Source organism: Micromys minutus (assembly GCF_963924665.1).
Source record: "Micromys minutus genome assembly, chromosome: 1".
Classification (NCBI taxonomy): domain Eukaryota; kingdom Metazoa; phylum Chordata; class Mammalia; order Rodentia; family Muridae; genus Micromys; species Micromys minutus.
This window is the reverse complement of record NC_137969.1, coordinates 35021515-35038806: the sequence shown is the minus strand read 5'-3', so window position 1 is coordinate 35038806 and position 17292 is coordinate 35021515.

Sequence of the window (17292 nt, the reverse complement as noted above, 5' to 3'; positions counted from 1 at the left end):
CATCCTCTATCTATGGTGCATGGTAAGATAGTGTCTATGGCTCACTTGAACTGTATGCTAGAACACTGGTCTATGGGTGGCATGGTAGTCTACAAGTCTCTGTCTGCCTTCCTCCTGTTAGACTGTACTGTCTGGGTTTGACTTCATTTGATTTTTATGAGTCCTAGGCATAACGTAACTTTGACCACTAAGACAGGCATCAAGCTAGCATGAACAAAGAACTGAGAGCTTCTGTGCTCCTGACTGATATAAGAACAACACCATCAACAAGGAATCTCTTTGTCCATTTCCAGGGTTAAGGCATTTTCTAAATTAGTCATTGAGGGATGGTCCACCCTATTGTGGGAGGTACTATACTTAGGATGGTCGTCCTGGATTTTATGAGAAAGCAGGATGAACAAACTAGGGGGAACAAGCCAGTAAGCAGCACCACTCCATGGACTCTACATCAGCTCTGGCCTCCAGATTCTATCCATGATTAAGTTCTTGTCCTTGATTCTTTCAGTGATGGACAGCAATATGGAAGTATAAGCCAAATAAGCCTTTACCTCCTCAATTTACTTTTGATAATAGTGTTTTGTTAGACAAGAGTCAATGTTTCCTTATAGATCATGACTTTCTTCCCTTGTTAAAATCCACAGAAGGCAGTACTGTTATTTCAACAGCCACTGATCTCGAGTTTGTATATGTGTGACTGAATGGTCTTTTTTTTTTTTGTATTACAAAGATGAATACATTGAAAAAGTAGAAGGAATTTATAAAATGTGGTGATATGAACAAAAATGACCCTTTAGACACAGGGAGTACCATTATTGGAGGTATGGCCTTATGGAAATAGGTGTTGGCATTATTGGTAGAAGTGTTTTACTTGGAGGGGGTGGTGTTGAGATTTCAAAATCAAACCAGGCCTAGTGAATTATTGTCCCTTTCTGCTGCCTGAGGATCCATACACAGAGCTCTCAGCTCTCTCTTTAGCACCCTGTCTGTCTGCATACCACTAGGCTTCTTGTCATGACAATAATGGACTATAAACCAGCCCCAACCAAATGTTTTCATTTATAGTTATTGCTGTGGTCTTGGTGTTTCTTCACAGCAATAGAAACGCTAATATGAGAGTAAAGTTACTCAAAGTTATCATACAAGTAAGCTGAAAAGTTCTGCTGGTTCTCTCATGGTATAATTCAATGATCAACCACAAAGGATCCTATATGCTCATGGTATAGTCTGAATGTACTAAAGTCCATGGTTTAATCATTGCTGTGTTCCTCACTTTTAATTCAAATTATGTCATTTGATGAATGTATAAGGGGCCAATAGTTCATAGTAAACTCAACATCTACTAAGATAAAAAAACCACTTTAACCATTGCTTCTACATGTAGTTTTTCTAATAAAGATTTTTTAAGTTTTATTTTTATTTTATTATTTTATTGGTTATTTTATTTATTGACATTTAAAATGTGATCCCCCTTTCCAGTTTCCCCTTTACATACTGCCTATCTCATCCCTCCTCTCCTTGTCTCTGTGAGGGTGCTCTCTTAGCTGCCTCACTGTCTACCATTTCCCTACCCTGGGTCACTGAGGCTCCATAGGACAGAGGAGCACCCCCTCAGTGATGCCCAATAAAGCCCACTCTGCTGCATATTTGGCTGGAGCCACGGGTCCCACCATGTGTACTCTGTGGTTGGTAGTTTCGTCCCTAGGAGCTTTGAGGGGTCTGGTTGGTTGATATTGTTGGTTTTCCTATGGGGTGGAAAACCCCTTCAGCTTCTTCAGTCCTAATTCTTCCATTGGGGTCTCAGCTCTCAGTCTGATGGTTGGCTGTGTGCATCCTCATTTGTATTGGTCAGGCTCTGGCAGAACCTCCCAGGAGACAGCCATACCAGGCTCCTATCAGCAAGTGCTTTATGGCATCAGCAATAGTGTCTGTGTCTGGTGTCTGCAGATAGAATGTTTCTCTAGTTTCTCTGGATGGCCTTTCCTTCAGTCTCTGTTTCAATGTTTGTCCCTGCATTTCTTTTAGACAGGATAAATTCTAAATTATCTTTTTGAGGTGGGTGGGTAGTCGCATCCTTCAACCAGGGGCCAGGCCTAGCTACTGAATATGGTCTCTCCTGGTTCTAACTCCCCTTTGTTCGGTATTTCAGCTAATGTTCTCCCTGTTGGGTCCTGGGAACCTCGTGGGTCCCTGGAATCTGGGACTTTCTAGCGGCCCAGTTACCCCCTCCACTGATACTCTCTTCCTCTCAAAATCCTGACCCTCTGTACTTCTTCCCCATCTCTTCCCCTATCTGAACCAGCCCCCCTTAATTCCCTCCCCCTCTCCTCTCTCTCCCAGATTATTTTCTTCACTCTTATGAATAGTACTGTAGCATCCACACTTTGGTGTGGTGGTCTTCTTTCTTCTTGAAACCATGACTTTGTTCCAGTTTTATCTAATTATCATTAATTTGTTTACCATCTGCACAGAATATACCTTCAGCATAAAGAACATTTAGAGCTGTGACTAAATGAAAATAGCTTTTTCAGTCATCTGTAAAATTTGCTCATATGATATATATTTAAAGTTACATTTTAAATTCAGTGTATTTCCCCCTTTGTTTAATCTAAATGAATAATTTATATAAAAGTAAAGAAACTAGAAAGTATTGATGACTATGGGTTAGTCAACGCTAGGAACATTAAATTTTAAACAGCTGCAGTAATCCTGAAATATGGGAACTGAAAAGTCTGCACTCCACAGAGAAAAATGGATACACACATACATGCACACACACAATTTTTTGACATCCTTAATTTTATACCACTTCAGGTTTTAAAATTGGAAGAGTAGATGATATGTAGATACATAATAAGTATAAAGGATGCATAGATAATACCATTGAAGATGACAGATGACAGACACTCAATTAAGTCCTCTCTCAACTCAGACATTGAAGTTTCCATCCTCAATACATCAGAGTGTGATTATATTCAAAGGTAGAATCTTTAGAGAAATAAGTTACAATTAGATCTGTAGTTCTAATTATTTTTGAAAAGTAATATAAAAGTAGGCACTGGTAGAAAATAAAATTTAAAGACTATTTTCTCTCATGATGAAAGGAATCTTTATTGCTATGTTATCAGAATAACTTTTGACTTGTTCTGTCTTTATGTTTAGTTTTGCTTATTTTTTGTGTTTTGTTAATTTGTTTATTATTTGAGGTTTTCTCATTGTTTTTAAGTAGGCCTCCAGTTCAGCATCCTCCTATGTTGAACTCCCACCTTCTAAGATGACTTTCATCACAGGCTAATTATCTGAAAATACTTTACTTTGTACACAAATTTTACCTCTTTTATCTTTTAAAATCAGCAGTTTCTTTGGTTGATATCTAAATAATAGCATTGTTACTAAGGTGCTACCCCAGGGAGTGGGGGCCTAAGAGACCCTCCCCACAGCAATAAATACCAGGGAAAGACAGGACATTCGTATTCCACAGTTCCAGTTCTTAGTTACCCTTTAAGTTTTGCAGGCACACATCGGCATGACTCTAGCTGCCTTCAGAGTGTGTTCATCCTGCATATGCCGTGGCATTGTTCTAGACTTTCCTCTCCGTGGTGCCTCTTGTCCTCACATCTCCCCTTTCTTTCTCGAAGTCAGTAGAGCCTCATGTCATCCCACTGCAGATTTGAGAGATCTTTCCTTTCTAGGTTGAATCGACCACTGAACAATCAGTTTTTATACCTCTTATTACATATTTATAGTCTACAATTTCTACTTGGTTCCTTTGTCTTTTTTTTTCTTTGAAACTGATATTTCCAGTTAATGAAACATTATTCCTGTAATCTGAATTGAGGTCCTTTAGTTTCTTAAACACGTACAAAACAACTCTGAAATCTTTGTAAATACAAATTTGAGCTTCTGTCTTGGTGGTTGCTGTTGTGTGACCTTTATATGTGTGTATGCTGCTGTTTCTTCAATATTTATAATTGTAGTTGCACATCAAAAATAGCAACTCTAGGTACTAACCCTATCCTTTAAATATGCTGCTAATGTAGGGGATGGGATTCTTAAGGAAGTAAGGGAAGAGGACCAACTGTGTTGAAAACCACAAGCTACTTAGAGACTATGGAATGGATGTCAGCATTAAAAGAGAATGTTAGGGTTAGAACAGTGAGGCGGGGACTAGAAAGGATCAGGAACATCAAAGTTTGCCGTTATGTAAGAAACAGCGAAGGGTACTTGACATGATACGGAGACACACATTCTTCTCTTAGGTTTCTGTCACACATAACTGGGCCAGTAAACATCCTAGGAATTTCTCTCTCTCTCTCTCTCTCTCTCTCTCTCTCTCTCTCTCTCTCTCTCTCTCTCTCTGCATGTGTGTTTGTGTGTATTTGTGTGTGTATGTGTGTGTGGTGTATTATTTGTCTAATGACTATTGCATTATTTTTGTGAGATGTTCTCTCCATAATGTGAAGATTCTTATGTCTTCATCAGATGGCTCAGTTTTGTATGTGCAAACTCCCTAGTAACAGTTGCTCTATCAGACTTCTTCTCTGTTTTCCCCACATCACTCACACTCATTTCTTATTTTCCACTAATCACTAGATGATTAACATATTAGTTTTAAAGGTTTTTTTTGACATTCATTGAGCCATAGCCTATTTATTTTAATCTCAGACTCTGTGATGGTTTGAACATGTTTGTTCCAGGAAGTGGTGCTATTAGGAGATGTGGTCTTGTTGGAAAAAGTGTTCCCTTGTGGGTGTATGCTTTAAGACCCTTCTCCTAGCTGCTTGGAAGCCAGTCTTCTCCTGCTTATCTTTGTAACAAGATATTGAATTCCAAGCTTCTCCTGTGCCATGCCTGATTGGGTGCTGTCAAGCCCCCACCATGATAATACTGGACTGAATCTCTGAGCCTGTAAGCCAGCCCCAGTCAAATGTTGTCCTTATAAGTATTGCCTTGGTCATGGTGTCTGCTCACAGCAGTAAAACCCTAGCTAATAATGGGTTCCTGTAGGCCCAGGGTTACATTAACTTTTCAGCAACAGCTTTGCTTTGAGAGCTGATTATTTACAGGGCATCAGGACCCCAAGTCATTGATCTTCCCTAGTGGAGACCTTGACTGGAAACTATTTCCTAATAAATAACTTGATGCGGCTGATGAGGACTCTGGTATTTGTAATAGTCCCTTTCTGCCAGTGATAACATAAATGATTGGTGCTGAGTAGAAGGAAACAATCTCAAGGTATTTTGACTGAAGCTAAGGCCATAGCTGGTAAACTAGATGAACCTCTGATACCCACTCCTTCTGTGAAGGTGTCCTAGCCTGAATTTTAGCTGAGATAAAGGAATCAGAAGCTCATGTCTGAACTAATGAGGAGTGATTATTTATAACTTAACCATGAAGTCAAAAAAAAAAAAAAAGGCATGATTTGACTGTTAGTTTAAAAGAAAAGAAAATTAAGGCATAAAAAGGAAAGGGGATAAGGGATTCTTTTAGAACATCGATGTGAGGATATTGGATTACCAGGTCCGCCACAAACGAAGTGAAGAGTAGAAGCACAACCATGGTAAAGATGGTTCTGAGAGTCAGGTTCCATCACCCACATCAGACAGTTCACAGTTACCTGAAGCTCCAGCTCCATGGGTTTCTGATGTCATTTTAGCTTCTGTAGATATCCCCATGCATGTGCACATGCACACGTGCACAGTATCACTTAATTTGGCTTCAATTACAGTGGATTTGTGAGACATAATTGATTTTTTTCTAGGCTTATTGACTATTAGATTGATATGTCTATTTAAAGTTTTAATCACTTGATGATATGTATTTATTCATCTAGTCAATTTTCTAACTCTGCTAGGTAGTATATTATGACTGATTTAGTACTTTAAGTTGACATAAATACACATCATCACTGAAAAGTTTGTGGATTTCAAATGGCTTAGCCTGTCTTACCAGGAATTTTCTATTTTGTAGAGGAGAGAGGGCTGCAAAGAAACATCAGCATTGAAAAACACACACTGCTCTTGCAGAGGACCTGTATCCTGTATTCAGTTTCTATCACCCACATCAGCCAGGTTATAACTATGTGTAGCTCCAGATCTAGGGGATTCTGATGCTGTTATGGCTTCGGTAGATACTCCCAAGCACATGTGCACATATGCACACACACACACACACACACACACACACACACACACAAACACACACGTTAAAAAATCTTTTCCCCTATGGTATTCAGAAACTGTTATATCGATCATGTCCTGTGACCTTGCAGAAAGTATTGCTTTCTCTCATCTGAGAACAGAAAGGCTCCATTCTCTTGGATAGTATCTAAACTCCTTCTCATTGTTGGAATCCACTTTCCCTAAATCAACCCTGACCCTTTCCCCAGTTTGTATCTATATCTTGTCTTATCAGCACACCACACTGCCTATGCCCCAAATGTGCAGTATTATTTCTAAGTTTACTGTCTAATAAGGATCCTGTTAATCAGAAATGCACCACAGAAGACACAAACACTGTAAGTATATTTAAATAAGAAATAACTATCTGAAAATGTGTATAACTTTGGCTCAGATTAAAACGAGAGATTCCATTGCTGCCACAAAGACAACTGTTCAATTCTGCTCCCCAGTTGTATCTTGCAACACTTTCCCTTGAGCAAATTTTGACATTTATAATACTATTTCCCTTTCTCTGTAAATATGATTTTATCATTTAGGCATGAGTTTTTAAAGAATGGGATGTTTGATTTTTGCCCAGATTTTAAATTTATATGAATAGAATCCAACCATAAGTATCCTTCTGTGGCTTGCTTATTTTGCTCAAGACTATACATCTGGGATAGATCTATGGGCTGTACCACCAGTTCTTTCATTGCTTTGTATCATTGTATTCTACAGTGTGGTGCAATGTATCATCTATCTAATCTGCTGCTGATGGAAATTTAAACAGTTTCTAGTTTTCCACTGCTATAAAAACTGCTGCTTTGTTCAGTTTTAACCAGGTCTCCCAGATCACAAAGCTAAGTGTTTCTTTAACATATATATATATTGGAATAAAAGGTCAAGAATTAAGAAACACAAGTTTTATGGCTTTTTTATAAAAATGGGTTTACTAAAAGTATAATTGCTCTTGTTTAAAGGTAGGTTCTCCTATCAAGTTCATGTTGACATTTACTCTTGTAGTGTTAAGTAATAGGATCTGTATAGGTTAAGCTGTTGCTAGGCCCTGCTGTCATGAATGGCTGAATGCTGTTTTTGTGGATGTGGGTTCCTCATTGATATATTTTCCCATATAAAGAGGAGGTTGAGGTTGATCCCTTTTGTGTTTGCCTCTGTCACCATGCTTCTTTTGTCCTTCTGCCATGGAGTAGGGGAACAAGAAGGCCTTCTCCAGAGTTTCTCTTTTAGTTGGCCTTCAGTTTCACAGGATACAGTTATGGACCAACATGTTCTGATTCATGATAAATTACTTATTGTCAACTATTTTGTTACAGGAGAACGAAATAGCATGAAAGATCCAGCGCCCCATATTCCAATGCTTTTGAAAAACTGTAAAACTGTAGGTTCAGTTGGGGCTATTGAGATAGATGAGAGAGATGATAGCTGATCACTAGAAACCGTATTTGAGAAAGTGTTTTTCAGGTGACAGGCATGCGAGTCTGAGTGGACTAGAACGGTGCAACTCAACAGATTTGAGTCAGGAACAGGATTGTAAAGGAGATAAAGCAAACTGCCCCTTTTGGGCCTGGGATACCTCTCTCATGCCTTTGAATATTGGAGTTTTCAGTCCTCTGGCCTTTGCACTCCACCCCAGTGATTATGAGTTCTTAAACTTCAGCATCACATTATGAGTTGTGTCTTCAGATTCACAGGTTCTGAGACGTTCAAATTCAGACAGATGCATTTAAAAATCACAGGACCTCCAGCTTGAAGATAGCTTTTATACAACACTATAATATAATCCGATGGACAAATTAATCCCTCATATGTATGTCTGCCTGTATAATGTATGTATGTATCTATCATCTATCTATCAATCTATTTATCATCTACTATAATCATCATCATCATCATCATCATCATCATCATCAGCTTTAACACAGACTGATTTTCCTCTAAAGAATCCCAATAAAATATAAACATTTAACGTTGTGTAGCAGTTTTCATTTTTATTTTTTTCATTTAACGTTGTGTTGCAGTTTTCATTTTTATTTTACTGATTGCTTATGGCTGAGTATATTTTCTTTATTTTTCCTTACAACTTTATTTGAAGAAGAGACATACATGTACAGATTTTTAAAAGCATTTTGGCAATTCTTTTAGAGGTTTGATAGCATGCATTTAAATCCCACTAGTTACCATAAGCATAAAGTACATGTAGAACAGAATGTAACATGGAGTTTTCTTGGTGCGTATAGATTAAACATAATGATATTTGAATACACACAAGACTATATTCCTAGCTCTTGGATTATTAATGATTTAAGGTCTAGGTGTACCACACTCTGAGAGGGTGCTATACATTTATATTTTTCCCTAAGAAGGACTGATGCTTTCAATATTTGGCCTTTGTTATCCTTGAGCTTTATATGGCCTGCAAGTTATTTAGAGCTTTCTGGGGCTAATATCCAATTATCAGTGACTGCATATTATGTCTTCTCTTTTGTGACTGGATTAACTCACTCAGGATGATATTCTATAGATACATCCATTTTCCTAGAAATTTCATAAGATCATTGTTTCTAATAGCTGAGTAGTACTCCATTGTGTAAATATACCACAATTTTTGTATCCATTCATCTACTGAAGGATATCTGGGTCCTTTCCAGTTCCTGGTTACTATAAATAGGGCTGCTATGAACATTGTGGTGCATGTGTCCTTATTGTATGTTAAATCATCTCTGGGGTATATGCCCAGAAGTGGGATAACTGGGTTTTCAGGTAGGACTATGTCCAATTTTCTGAGGAACCACCAGCCTGATTTCCAGAGTGGTTGTACCAGTTTACAACCCCACCAACAGTGGAGTAGTGTTCCTCTTTCTCTGCATCCTCACCAACATCTGCTGTCATCTGAGATTTTTATCTTAGCCATTCTGACTGGTGTGAGGTGGAATCTCAGGTTTGTTTTGATTTGCATTTCCCTGATGACTAAGGATGTCCTTAGTACTTCCTTTGATGCTTCTCAGCCATTCGATATTCCTCAGTTAAGAATTTTTTGTTTAGCTCTGTACACCATTGAGTATATTTTGAAATATCTGTCAATTATTCGAGCTGTATATTTTCTGCAGCAGCTACTGAAATCTTCTTCTCACCTTTAATTAGATATTTTGAGATGTTATGGTAATTTATGTGTTAATTTACACTTTTGGATAAGCAGTTTGCTTTTAGTTTTATGATGATTCTGGAGTACTTTGATGGTGATTTGTTGTAATTAATTGCACCACTTATTGTGGAGGGTTAGAGTCATGGGCAGTAAAAGCCAGATTATTGAAGAAAAGAAAAATTGATTGAGTGCCCTAATAAAACCTAGACATAAACCTGATGTGGAGGATTTTGTATGTCAAAGACTATAATAGAAAAACGTGACAGCGGTGTAAGGGCACACAGGTAAGGTAAGCAGAAAGGTAGAATTTTGTAGACTAAGTCAGAGAATTTAATAGGACATAAAAACGAAGAAAAATTATTTGCTCCCCCTCTACCTTACAGGAGACATCAAAATGCATATCTAAGAGGCTGAGGAAACATGCAAGATATTTAAGTAGCTACAGATGTCACCTCAAGCCTTATCATGTACCAGATTGATATAATTTGTATTTACAGAATACTTAATCACAGTCAAGTAAAGAGAAATGTGTCATGAGGCTGCACTCTGAGGATTTTTAGACAGTTAGTAGATGTTGGAAGAAGTGGTGTCTCTTTCTTCAATAGTAAAGTCATGGTTAAGAAGTACATGGCCTACTGAATGGTGCTTCACTCATGTTTATGTAAACACATAATTAAACCCAGAGGGTAAAAAATAAAGATAATAACAGAGGGGGAGCTTCCTTAAAGAAAGGATTTCTGCAGCAATATACACAAGAATGAAATTATAAAAGAATATAAACAATTTTAAGAAAAAATTAAATAATATTAAGAAAAGGAACATACAATGTATTGTAATTTTTGGAGAAATCATATGTAGAAAAAATTATAGTATTAAATAAATATATTCAAAATTAAAGACCTAAAATTAATAATTTCAAAGTTTACATCAATAAATGGGAGTAACTTAAGATAAACTAAGGATAAGAAAATAATTAATATAGAGGAGAATTCACTGAACCCAAACAGGAAACCAATTCAGCAAATTAGTAGTTAAGTATAGGTAGCATAAAAAAATAAATGAATTTGACAAGGTAATATTAGGCAAAAGAAGAAACTAAAATCACAAAATTTTGTAATTAGAAATGAAAGTGTGACTAACATTGCTGGTTCTTTAGATATTAAAAGGATAACATAGGAGGACCATGAGAATCCTACATGCAAGATAGCATGAACTAAAATCAGTAGTTTTACATAAACAATTGTCTAAATTTTGTACATGGAGAAACAGAAAAACAGAGAAACTATATATCTATCCAACTAGCAAAAATAGTTGTGTAATGCTCAACCAAACATTTAAGGAAGGAGTAGCGTAATTTTTGTGAAATCCCTTTTAAAAATTATAAGTAGAGGAGATATTTCTTTGGCCAGCACAATTTTAATACTAAAATTCATGTAGACATTACAAAGACAGAAAAAATGAAGATGGATATCTCTAATGAGCATTAATCCAAACTTCTTTTCAAAGTATTATCCAGTCATATCTATTACAGCTGAAAAAAATAGAACTCATAATTAATAGGATTTTTTTTTCAGTTGTACCAGCCTAGATCAGAATCAAGAATATATGTAGTATTTTCAACTACTCCCAGAAGCACATGGAAAAGTGCCTGGTCATCTCAACTGATACAAAGAAAATTCTTAACTAATACCAAACTCATTCACCATAAAACTTCCATGAAACAAGAATTGGGAAGATCTTGAACAAGATAAAAATTATTTCCAGCTGCATACAACTAGTATCATCCTTACATGGCAAACTAAATGTTTTTCCACTAAGATAAAGAACTAGGAAACAGGGTTACCATTTTCCACTTTGCACAACAGTGTTCTCGAAGTTCTTGATAGATCAGGAGAACAGGATATAGGTTGGGAAGGAAGCATTTGAAATGACATACATGTATACTTTGAAAGTATGTGTAGTAGAAAGTCAATGTGCATTCATCAGGAGCTTCCCCACATATATATAATCAATGAAATATTGCAATTTGAAATTAAAATATGCTGCTGCTTATGCTAGGTAGGATCTTGATATAAATTTCATAAATTATGGGCAGTGTGAAACACTTTAAAACAGATAACAGAAAATATATATGATAATAAGAATACATTTTGTATTTATTAATAAAAAGAACCAATACATTGATACAATGTTGTATTCTTCTCTCAAAGTGATGGACACCTTCTTCCAAATTTGAACTATGTATATAACACAATGCCAATAAAAATTGTACAAGGCATTTTATAAATTCCAAATTTTTTTTCTAAAGTTTTTGTGGGCAGATAAAGGTCTGTTGAAGGATTCTTTCCAGCTTCTGGCTATTATAAATAAGGCTGCTATAAACATGGTAGAGCATGTGTCCTTGTTATATGCTGGAACATACCTGGGGTACATGCCCAGATGTCCTTCAAGAAAGGAATGGATACAGAAAATGTGGCATAGTACATTTACACAATGGAATACTACTCAGCTATTTGAAACAATGACTTCATGAAATTCCTAGACAAATGGATGGAACTAGAGACTATCATCCTGAGTGAGGTACCCCAGTCACAAAAGACCACATCTGGTATGCACTCACTGATAAGTGGGTACTAGCCCCAGAAAGCTCTGAATACCCAAGGAACAATTGACCGACATTATAAAACTCAAGAAAAGGGAAGGGCAAAATGGGCATGTCTCAGTCTTTCTTAGAAGGGAGAACAATCATGGGAGGAAAGACAAGGTCAAATAGAGGAACATGGATAAAGAAAATATCATACAGAGGCTGCTTCACCTGGGGATCCACCCCATATACAGCCACCAAACCCAAGCACTATTGCTGATGCCAAGAAGTACTTACTGACAGGAACCAGAGAGAGATGCCTTCTCACAGGCTCTTTCAGTTGTACAAATACAGCTGAGCATGTTTGCAGCTAACTATCTGACTAAACATGGGGACCCCAATGAAGTTGCTAAGGGAATAAGGAGCTGAAAAGGGTTGCAACCTCATGAGAAGAACACTATCAACCAATCAAACCTTTCAAAACTTCCATGGACTAAAACACCAATCATTGAGCACACATTTTGAAAACTATAGCTCCAGTGTCATAAATAGCTGAAGGTGGCAGTATGTGGCATCAATATGAGAATAGGCCTTTTCTCTTGGTCCAGGGAGGGCACATTTTTCCAATTTAGGGGAATGCCAAGGAAATGGGGTAGAGAGAGTGATCAGGAGGGAGTGCAACTTTCTGAAGACAAGTGAACATTGAGGGGGGGATGAAAGAGGGGTGGGGGAAGGAAATAACTTTTCAAATGTAAATACAGAGAGTATCAAATAAAAATAATGTAAAAATTGAAGACAAATACAGAATAAAATTCGGATAAAACTGAAAAAAAAAAAACCCGGAGGAACTGAAAATTTCAGAAAAAAATGATAAACAACCAACCAAAAACCAAAACCAAAGGAAAACAAAAAAGAAACTCAAACTGGAAAGATCCGCACTACATATGTTTCAGAGTTATTTTAAAGCTGTAGTAAAAACCGAAAAAAAGAATCTTAGAAACTTCTGTTCCCACCCGGAGACGACTTCAGGACACAGAGAGGAGCCTGGCCCAACTGCCAGCCAGAAAGGCGGCTCTTACAGGCTGAGCAACTGGTGAGTGGGAGACCTAGGCTGCTGGGGAGCAGAGGGATCTCTGCGGAGTGCACACGGAAAGGGCACCCCCTGCCCTGACCTGCCCTGTCCTCCCCGATCCAGTGACCGGGAACAGATCTTAGGAACTTCTGTTCCCACCCGGAGATGACTTCAGGACGCAGAGCGGAGCCTGGGCCACCTCCCAGCCGGAAAGGCGGCTAGTAGAGGCTGAGCATCTGTGACCAGGAACAGATCTTAGGAACGTCTGTTTCCACCTGGAGGCGACTTCAGGACGCAGAGCTGAGCCTGGCCCAGCCGCCACCCAGAACCTGGGCTGCCGGGGAGTAGAGAGATCTCTGCGGAGTGCACACGGAAAGTGTACCAGGGACACAGACCAGATACAAGGGAAAGGCAAGAACATATCACTGACAACAAAATGGCAAGAGGAAAGAGAAAGAGTATATCCCAAGGAAACCAAGACAATCTAGCAACACCAGAACCCAGCTCTCCCATAGTAGCAAACATCTGAATTCTAAACAATCCAGAAAAAGAAGACACAAACCTGAAATCATGCCTCAAGACGCTGATAGAGTTACTTAAACAAGAAAGGGAGGAAAAGCAAATAGATTCAGAAGCTTTAAAAGAAGAAACAAGAAAAACACTCAAAGAACTCAAAGAACGAGAGGAAAACAGAACCAAAGAAATAAATAAATGGAAGAGGGAAATTAAAACAGAAATTGACACAATAAAGAAAACGCTAAAAGAGATAACCCTAGACTCAGAACACCAAAAAAAGAAATCAGGAGTCACAGAAGCAAGCATTTCCAACAGATTACAAGAGATCGAGGAGAGAATCTCTGGGGCAGAAGACAACATTGCAAACATAGACAAAACAGCCAGAGAAGATGCAAAAAACAAAAAGCTCCTAACCCATAATGTCCAGGAAATACAAGACACAATGAGAAGACCGAACCTAAGGATAATAGGAATAGAAGAGGGAGAAGAGTATCAACTAAGAGGCACAGTAAATATCTTCAACAAAATCATAGAAGAAAACTTCCCTACCCTCAAGAATGAGATGACCACGAGCATAAAAGAAGCCTTCAGAACTCCAAATAGGTTGGACCAGAAAAGAAATACCTCCCGACACATAATAGTAAAAACATCAAGTGCCCAAAGTAAAGAAAGAATACTAAAAGCAGTAAGGGAAAAAGGTCAGGTAACATATAAAGGCAGACCAATCAGACTCACACCCGATTTCTCAACAGAGACTATGAAAGCTAGAAGAGCCTGGACAGACATCATGCACTCCTTAAGAGAGCACAAGTGCCAGCCCAAGCTGCTATACCCAGCAAAACTATCAATCACCATCGATGGAGAGACAAAGATATTTCAAGACAAATCAAAATTCACACAATATCTGACCACAAACCCAGCACTACAACAAATTATAGGTGGAAAACCCAATACAAGGAGGGAAAATACAGCCTAGTAAAAACAAGAAAACTCCTAAACAAGAAAACTAAACGAAGAAAAAAACACAGACACAACTCAACCAAAAAAAGCAAAAATGGCAGGAAACAGAAACAATTATTTCTTGATATCTATTAACATAAATGGTCTCAACTCCCCAATAAAGAGACATAGACTATCAGACTGGATACATAAACAAAATCCAGCCTTTTGCTGCATACAGGAAACTCACCTCAGAGACAGAGACAGACTCTATCTCAGAGTAAAAGGGTGGGAAAAAAACTTCCAAGAAAACAGCTCCAAGAAGCAAGCTGGAGTGGCTATTCTAATATCGAATAAAGTAAATTTCCAACCAAAATTTATCAAAAGAGATAAAGAAGGACACTTTTTACTCATTACCGGGAAATTCTGTCAGGAGGAACTCTCAATCCTTAACATATATGCTCCAAATAAAAAATCACCCACATTCATAAAAGAAACTCTACTAAAGCTCAAAAAATACATTTCACCCCACACAATAATATTGGGAGACTTTAATACCCCACTCTCACCAATGGACATATCAGGGAAACAAAAACTGAACAAGGACACTGCAAAACTAGCAGAGACTTTGAACCAACTAGAATTAATAGATATATACAGAACATACTATCCTAAAGTAAAAGAATACACGTTCTTCTCACCACCCCATGGCACCTTCTCGAAAATTGACCACATAATTGGAAACAGAACGAGCCTTCATCGATATAAGAAGATTGAAATACTCCCATGCATTCTCTCAGATCACCATGGTCTACGGCTGGTCTTTAACAACAACAAAGACAACAAAAAGCCCACATACACATGGTAACTAACAACGCTCTGTTAAAAGATAGCAGGGTCAAAGAAGAAATAAAGAAAGAAATTAAGGACTTTCTAGAATTCAACGAAAACGATAACACAACATACCCAAACCTATGGGATGCAATGAAAGCAGTATTGAGAGGATAACTTATAGCCCTAAGTGCTTCCAAAAAGAAACTGGAGAGAGCTCACATCAACAACCTGACAGCACAGCTAAAAGCCCTAGAACAAAAGGAAGCAGATATACCCAAAAAGAGTAGACAGCAAGAAATAATCAAAAGTAGGGCAGAAATAGACCAAATAGAAACAAAAAGAACCATTGAAAAAATCAACAAAACAAAGAGTTGGTTCTTTGAGAAAATCAACAAGATTGATAAACCTCTAGCCAGACTAACTAAAGGGCAAAGAGAGAGTATTCAAATTAACAAAATCAGAAAGGAAAGTGGTGACATAACAACTGAAACTAAGGAAATTCAAGAAATCATCAGATCCTACTACAAAAACTTATACTCCACAAAATTGGAAAATCTGGAGGAAATGGACGAATTCCTAGACAGATACAAGGTCTCAAAATTTAACCAGGACCAAGTAAACCTTCTAAATAACCCTATAACACCTAAAGAAATAGAAGAAGTCATCAAAAGCCTCCGAACCAAATAAAGCCCAGGTCCAGACGGGTTCAGTGCAGAATTTTATCAGACATTTATTGGGGATATAACACCAATATTCGCCAAACTATTCCAAAAGATAGAATCAGATGGAATAGTACCCAACTCATTTTTTGAGGCTACAATAACCCTCGAACCTAAACCACACAAAGACCCTACAAGGAAAGAGAACTTCAGACCAATCTCACTTATGAACATTGATGCAAAAATACTCAACAAAATCTTTGCTAACCGAATCCAAGAACACACCAAAACCATCATTCATCATGACCAAGTAGGCTTCATCCCTGGGATGCAGGGATGGTTTAACATAAGAAAATCCATCAATGTAATCCACCATATAAACAAACTTAAAGACCAAAATCACATGGTCATCTCACTAGAAGCTGAGAAAGCATTCGACAAAATCCAACACCCCTTCATGTTAAAAGTCCTGGAAAGAACAGGAATCCAAGGCCCATATTTAAACATAATAAAAGCAATATACAGCAAACCCACAGCCAACATGAAACTTAATGGCGAGAAACTTGAAGCAATTTCACTTAAATCAGGAACTTGACAAGGTTGCCCACTCTCCCCCTACCTATTCAACATAGTACTGGAAGTCCTGGCTGGAGCAATTAGACAGCAAAAGGAGATCAAGGGGATACAAATCGGAAAGGAAGAGATAAAAACATCACTCTTTGCCGATGACATGATAGTGTACTTGAGTGACCCCAAAAATTCCACCAGAGAACTCCTACAGCTGATAAACAAGTTCAGCAAAGTGGCCGGATACAATATTAACTCAAACAAATCAGTAGCCTTCCTGTACTCAAAGGACAAACATGTGGAGAAAGAAATTAAGAAAAAGGTACCCTTCACAATCGTTACAAAAACTATGAAATACCTTGGTGTGACTCTAACTAAGCAAGTGAAAGACCTGTATGACAAGAACTTCAAACCTCTAAAGAAAGAAATTGAGGAGGATCTCAGAAAATGGAAAGATCTCCCATGCTCATGGATTGGAAAGATCAACATCTTAAAAATGGCCATCCTACCAAAAGCATTCTACAGATTCAATGCAATCCCCATCAAAATTCCAACCCATTTCTTCATGGAATTGGAAAGATCAATGTGCAATTTCATATGGAGTAACAAAAGACCTAGAATAGCGAAATCCATCCTCAACAACAAATAAACATCTGCGGGAATCACTATCCCTGACCTCAAGCTATATTACAAGGCAATTGTGCTGAAAACTGCATGGTACTGGTACAGTAATAGGCAGGTGAATCAATGGAATAGAATATAAGATCCAGAAATGAGCCCTCACGTATATGGTCACCTGA